The sequence below is a fragment of the Amaranthus tricolor genome, chromosome 6 (genome assembly GCF_026212465.1).
Source record: "Amaranthus tricolor cultivar Red isolate AtriRed21 chromosome 6, ASM2621246v1, whole genome shotgun sequence".
NCBI classification, from domain to species: domain Eukaryota; kingdom Viridiplantae; phylum Streptophyta; class Magnoliopsida; order Caryophyllales; family Amaranthaceae; genus Amaranthus; species Amaranthus tricolor.
Window position 1 is genome coordinate 28,264,715 of NC_080052.1, and position 7,163 is coordinate 28,271,877.

At 32.0% G+C, this 7,163-nt stretch overlaps 1 non-coding gene across 1 annotated transcript; it reads left to right on the forward strand.

Moving 5' to 3' along the window:
* TRNAF-GAA (transfer RNA phenylalanine (anticodon GAA)) lies at positions 1-73 on the forward strand. The gene has a single exon. It is a non-coding gene; the product is annotated as a tRNA-Phe (tRNA).
* The last annotated feature ends 7,090 nt before the right edge of the window (positions 74-7,163 follow it).

Below are 7,163 nucleotides of genomic sequence, written 5' to 3' on the forward strand. Positions count from 1 at the left end.
GCGGGGATAGCTCAGTTGGGAGAGCGTCAGACTGAAGATCTGAAGGTCGCGTGTTCGATCCACGCTCACCGCAATTTTTTCTGTAAGAGCAGCTTAAATTTTTAAAGAAAAAATTACTTAGTATAATCTAATTTTTTCATTATTTTCCTACAATATTCCAACTTATTAATTAACCACGAATAATTATAACTTTAGATAGTACTTTCCTAGAGTAAACCCGGTAACCTGATAACTTGCTGTAGCAAGTTTTATGTTTTTTTTAAAAAAATAAACTACATAAATGTCAAAAAAATGTTGAAAAAATTTCTGATTTGTTTTTATTATTTAGAATCTTTTATGTAAATTTTTAGATTTTTTTCTCTAATTTTACATTAATTTTCAGTTTACTTTTTTGTAGAATTACCTAATATAATAAGTTGAAATTATTTATGGTTAATTAATAGTTGAAATTATTTATGGTTAATTAATAGTTGAAATTATTGTAGGAAAATCATAGAAAAGTTGGATTATTCTAGGTAATTTTTCCATTTTTAAATGTAATTATTCAATACACTCTATTTTACTTTCCTATATACAAAATTTCCGCAATAAACATAGCAAAATAAATAAAAGGACCAAAAAACTAAAATTCTATATTTCTGCAAGGAAATTTAGAGAACAAACTTCACATTTCATGACAGATGATACATACATGATACATCAAATTCAAAGAATCAAAGTTATAATTTCATGACATAAAATAGGCATTTCTTCATTACAAACTTCCTAAAGATATCATCTAAAGAACTCAGCTCCATTTTGATTTCAAGTTAAATAAAAGAGCTGTCTAGCTACTGAAGGCATAGGTCAGCTTTTCCCAAGCATGGATCCAATCCTACATCAAATGGGAACTAACCATCAACTTTTTTTGATTCCCCTACACAAGCGGAGAGGGGAAATTAATCCTTCAACCATACGCCAACCCATGATTCTTGACCATCAACCTATTCATCTCGGTTCATATCTCCATGTAATATGCCATTTTACTGCCTCCATTTCCTGGTTGATGACTCGCTCCTTGGTGTTCATTTCATCCCATATTAGAGGTCCTAGAATAGGTCTCTGCCTATTCTTGTGTGGCCGAATTGTACACAGCTGAATGACTTTACCGGAAGTTTGGCTAGCTGCACGACGAGTTACTGGCACAAAAGTTTTCATCAGGTTTAATTTAGTATCTGTTGAAACACTAAATATCTCATGTATAGTATTCGCTTAGCAGTCGGAAATGAACAATGAACAATGAAAACTTAGAATACTAGATTCGATCAATCCAATGATGCAAGTACTACCAGTAAAAAAGATGGATTGTAAAGATAGAACAAACCATGTATGGTAGAAAGGCAAGCCCACATGCTTGTCAAACAGTCTCTTTATTTAACTAATGAAGCAACACAAAACCATTGAAACCGGACATGCAGACAGGCACAATCCCCCCAGCTATCTGAGGGGGTTCATCATGTTTCGACAATTATTGGATTAGACTGGAAGGGACTTGGAAAGATTTTACAGTTAGGCCACATCCCAGCCAATTTCATGTTCAATTCCAGTGTTGAGCAATTTCAGGGGAACTTCAACATCTACACAAGGTTTACTGACCGCTACTGAACCCAATAGTTTATCTCAAAGAGTTTCAACTTTCAAATTAGAATCAACAAGTTCAGATATGGATCAATATAGTCAAGTCACATTTTTGCTCATTTATTAGCCACTAATTTTAGATATAGTAATTCAAATAATCTATATAGAATGGAGTCTTAAGTTCCCGTTCTTGGTTAATGGGCTACTATCAACATTTCATTACTCCATTGCCATTAGGTGGCTCCCAACTTAGGTTAGGTTTGGAGAGATTGAATGTACGCAACCTTACTCTTGTTAGTGATGACTACTAAGTGGTTATTTCCGATTGACCATTGATAGCAAACATCATGTTTAACTTCACATGAATAAAAAGTTCACAAATTCAATGAGTCATTTTACTATAGTCCGTTATAACACGAAGCCAAAGAGTTATTAATAAACTTTATAATGATCAATCAACGCAAGTTTAACAATCAAAGAAACGAGAACACTCATGACATTCCCCAAGCTAATAGCAATTTGTGTATTGTAAGTTTGTAACTGATTCATGACCTTTCAGGTAGTTCACATCAAGCATAGTCTTTCCTCCCTTAGTCACAACTTCACACTACCTCTTTTAACTTTTTATTAGAATATGTGCACAATGGTGAATGGCTGAAGAAGCATTTTATACGAAGAATGGATTAAACAAACTGCTTAAAGAACAAGACTTGGATGCTTATAAGAACAACTTTGTTTGCTAAATTCTACATCTACATTAGTGCGACTAATCCTTCATTCGATCGTGGCAAAATGTTAATCGTCACATCTTATGTTATGAGTCTACTTCAATTTTTGTTAAATATTGTGGCTCATAATCTCATTTTGGTCTTGTTTTTATGGAGTATGTTATGCTTGGGATAAGTGGTTGTTATTGTTGCACATGAAGGGACACAAAGAGTGTCTAACAGAATGATGTTGTCAACAGAAAGCCAGGGTGCTGGCCGCTCAACCAAGTTGAGCAAGCATCAGCTCTTCGAGCTGTTTTTCTGTTTCATATTCTGTTTTTTGCACAGGACATGATGGTACCATCTAAGAGGGGTCTATTTGGTAAGAGATGTATGGGTTCTATTGGGTCATGTGAGCATGGCGTTCTAAACAAGCAAAGACGGGTTAGCTCTAGATGGATGTAATTAGTACTCATGATTGTAGTCACTCAGTGTTTTGGAGTCTTTTCTTAGTGTCATCCCACGGTAATCACCGATATTTGCTTACTTTGAGAAAAGAGGGATGCCGTGAAGCAAATTGGTAGGTAGAGTTACGAGATGTGGATTGATTATAAAGATGCTTATGGCTCTACATGGTATAGCTAAATATACGTTGTTACAAGTGGGATTAAGCAAGATGTTTGATGCCAAAGTGATGAAGTTGGCACTTCATGATTTACTTCGGAGTATGGTACTTGGGTGGTATGGCTTATACTTGTGTGGGAAAGAGATTTGAGTTACGAGTTAAGAAGTTTGTCCTTATAGGGAACTCAAAGAGGATCGAGAAGTAATTGTTGGATCCTAGCACTTCAAAAATTATGTTTTTCCAAGTGGTTGTCTTTGTAGAGTTCGATTATCTTCGAACTTGTGGTTCTTCTAACGCCAAGAAGATGGTGGAGGTTGGTAGCGATGTTAATCTAGCTGAGGTGAATGAAGTTGATAATGTAAGTGCACATATTTTAAGTGGAGTCATTTCTTTGTGTACCTTGAAGGAATGGTTATCACATTCATGAGGTGATATGGTGAATTTCGATGTAGATGGAGGCCTTGATGATCGACAATCCGGGGCAAGATTGGTATGTGTCTTGGTAAAGTGGCGAGTAAATTAAAAAATTGGTTGTTTTTGAGGTAACGAGCATGTGTACTATGGAAGTTACTTTCATGGCTATGATGATAAACAATGTGATAGATCAAAGGCATGTCAACTTGTTTGGTAAGCGTTCATTGGTACGATGTGATCTTATGTGTAGTCATAAGCTGGTTTCTATTGATAGGAGGTTGTTGCATTTTTAAGGCTTTATAGCTTGTGGCTTGGTGGTCTTGGATAAGATGCTTGCTTCTATGTATATCCAATGGGCTTATAGTTGGAGATGTGGTTTCCCATGGGCTTAGTATTATTAGTAACGGGTTAACTCCCTTTAAGGGAGGTGCACCTCGATGAGGTGGGTACATCTTTGTTAGATAGGTATTTGGAAGCATCCTTATGGATAAATTTTGTTCAGAGTAGGATAGTTGATCAATGTGGTTATGTGGTGTTTTGATGGAATTGAGACTATTTCTTCAAGGCGGAGATTGTTAAACATTGTGGCTCATAATCTCATTATGGTCTAAGTGGTTGCTATCGCTGCACATAAAAAAACACATAGTCTCACAAAATGTTTTTATTGAAAGAAAGTCTGGCTGCTGGCCGCTCGAACAAGTCAGGCAAGCATCAGCTCTTCTGCTTTTGTGTTTCATACTCTGTTTTTTGCATTGGACTTCCTTATTGTCAATCTACTATTTCTCAGTCATATATATGTCCTATATCACATCATTAGGTGTAAGACCCTTGTAATCATCAAGAGAAGGAAGATCATTTGATCTATTGGAAAATCTAGCGAGCGGAAGCCACAATCAAACTTAGTGTGTGATTTGTATTGAATTATTTATATTTTGCAAATTAATTCTTTACTCATTCTTTCATTCTTCGTTGTAAAATCATAATAAAAGAACAATTGCTCCAACAAATTTAACATAGGAGCGTCTCCTACCCTGCGCACAAACCCAATTGGGGTGGTAAATGTGCAAGAGTGACTTATGTCAAATGAGTAAAGTAAGGACTTCCCACTTCGATTCTTAAAGCGTGTGTAGTACTCCCTCCATTCTCGTATATTCTTTTCAAATAGAATTTACGAATTTGTGTCAAACTTTAACTACTAATTCTCATCGATCTATAAGAAAATCTTGTTAAATTCGTCTCAATATATAATTTTTAAATATTGACTTATTAAAATATATACCATAAAAGTGAATAGAAATAACATATAAAAACAAAGAAAGTATTAAATATAAATGTAACCATAACATCATTCTAACAATAAATCTACAAAATCATAAGATCATTTGGAATTACTTTTTCTAAGGACATTTCATATTGAATTAAATCTTAAATAAATCTCTATACTCTAATAATCAAGATCTCAATGTTACACATCCCTAGGATTCTAAACCCAAAATGATTGAAATAATCATGTTAAAAATGGCATAAGTTTTAACTTTTCAATGGAGATTTCTTATTTCTGTTGGTAATTTGACACCAAAACAATTTTTTGCACACAATTAGATACACAATCCAAACTTACACACAAAAACAGAACTAATTTAAAATCCAATAAACTACTCATCATGATGAACACATCCATAATTGGAAACAAAAACCTAAAACTTAGATTAATCAACCAGAATATGATGTTCAAATCAGAAAATAATCAAATCAAATAGAAACTAAAGGAACAACTCACTAGAAGAACAAAATAATATTTTATCCTTTAGAAACAAAAAGCCAGCACAAAGTATGAGAAAAGTCTGGGCAAGGGATAATCCACAGAAAATCATTGGGATGGGGGGTCTTGGGAATGAATTTCTTTCCAATAACCCAAAAAAGGAAACTGCTTACTGATCATTCCCAAACACCCCAAACCAAAAATTTTCGGTAGAATCATATCCCGTTCCCACTACTTCTGTTCCGGGTATCAACACCATTGATACTCGATTTTACAATAACAGTATTAGAGAAGAAGAATGAAGATTAGGGTTGAGAATTCAGATGGATTGAGGAAGGAGAAACCTTGGATTAAATAAGAATGAAAGCTAGGGTTTTAATGACGCCACGGAAAACGCGTGAAATGATTACTAATTTTGACTAACCCTAAAACAAAGACAGAAATACCGGACTCTACAGTTTTTGGCCCATAATTAAGCAGCTAGCATGCTGAGCCCATTTAGGTGGAATGTTTGGGCTCACTAGTCATTACAATACAAGAGAATATCAAATTCAAGACCATTCATTATCAATCATAATCATGATCATAATCATCATCAACATCTATTAAAAGAGCTCTAAAAAGTCAATGTTAAATTTTTAGAGCACTTGTCATATGTAAACTTTTTATTAGAGTATTTAAAATGACTGAATTCAATAGTTGACTAGGCTACATCAATCAAACATCTGACAATCAATCAATATTTAACATATTATGATGTTGATTGATTAAAACGTTTTTTAAATCAACCATTTTGCTTGTTGAGGTCTATTGTTAACAAACATTATAAAAACCCAATATTCACTAACATTCAATGCATATTTAATAATCAACCATAAGCTTGCCACATGAAATAATCAAATTGCTCAATTTATTGCTATATTTATTTAGAGTAGATAAGGTAAAGTGAATTTTATTTGAATTCTATATTAATAGATTGATTGAAATCATACAATTAACTGAAAAGATTGAAAAACTTCACGTGTCATCCTCACAAAAAGGTTTATCACATAAAATAATCAAATTGATATATTTATTGTTATGTTTATTTAGAGTAAATAAGGTAAAGTGAATTTTATTCAATTTAAAGTTTCAACATTATATATATTATTAATTTTGTTGAAAAATGACAAATTACAAGTTCTAAGAGCTCTGTCATTTGTTTTAATTTTATTGAGAATGAATAAATTATTGGATTATGTGGATAGTACGTTTGCAAGCATGTCAATTTTGACACAAATTCTTTTCACAAAATCGTTTATTTCACAAAAATAGCTACTTTTGCGCATAATATATAATCAATAACGATTTATTCAATCAAGCAATAATTACGTTGTTATACAAACTTATCTCAACTTTTACATAATTTATTGATATTATAATTTGATAACTATATTATACAAATGCATCTTTGTTTAAAATTTATATTTATAGGTATTTTCATACTAACAAACTTCGTGCACTAAACGAGTTTGTATACTGAGATAGCATAATTTGAATCTAACTAGTTTAGAAGCTCATGCAATGCACGGAGTTTAGTAAAGAGTCATATACAAATAAAATTTTCAAAGAATATTACAAGACTATAAGAAATTGTGATTTGCTATTTTCCAACTCTTTATTAATATTCATGGTTATGATGATAATTTAAATCAATATATTTTTCAAAAATAATTTCTTACTTATGTATAAAATATTTTTTTTGAAACAACTAATTTCTTTAAAATTCTTATTTAGATATAAAGAATTAATGTAAAAATATATTTAAAATACTTAATTTAACTTGTACTTCATTTAGGAAAATAAATTATAGCAAAGCACACAATCAATTATAGTGCTATAAAATTAATACTTTTATATTTGACAAAACTCTAAGAAATCGCCATGTGTTATTTTCTAGTTCTTTTATTAGTATTTATTTATTATTTATGATTATGATTAAATTAATACTTCTATATTTGGCAAAATTCTAAGAATTATTTTTCAGTTCTTTTATTAA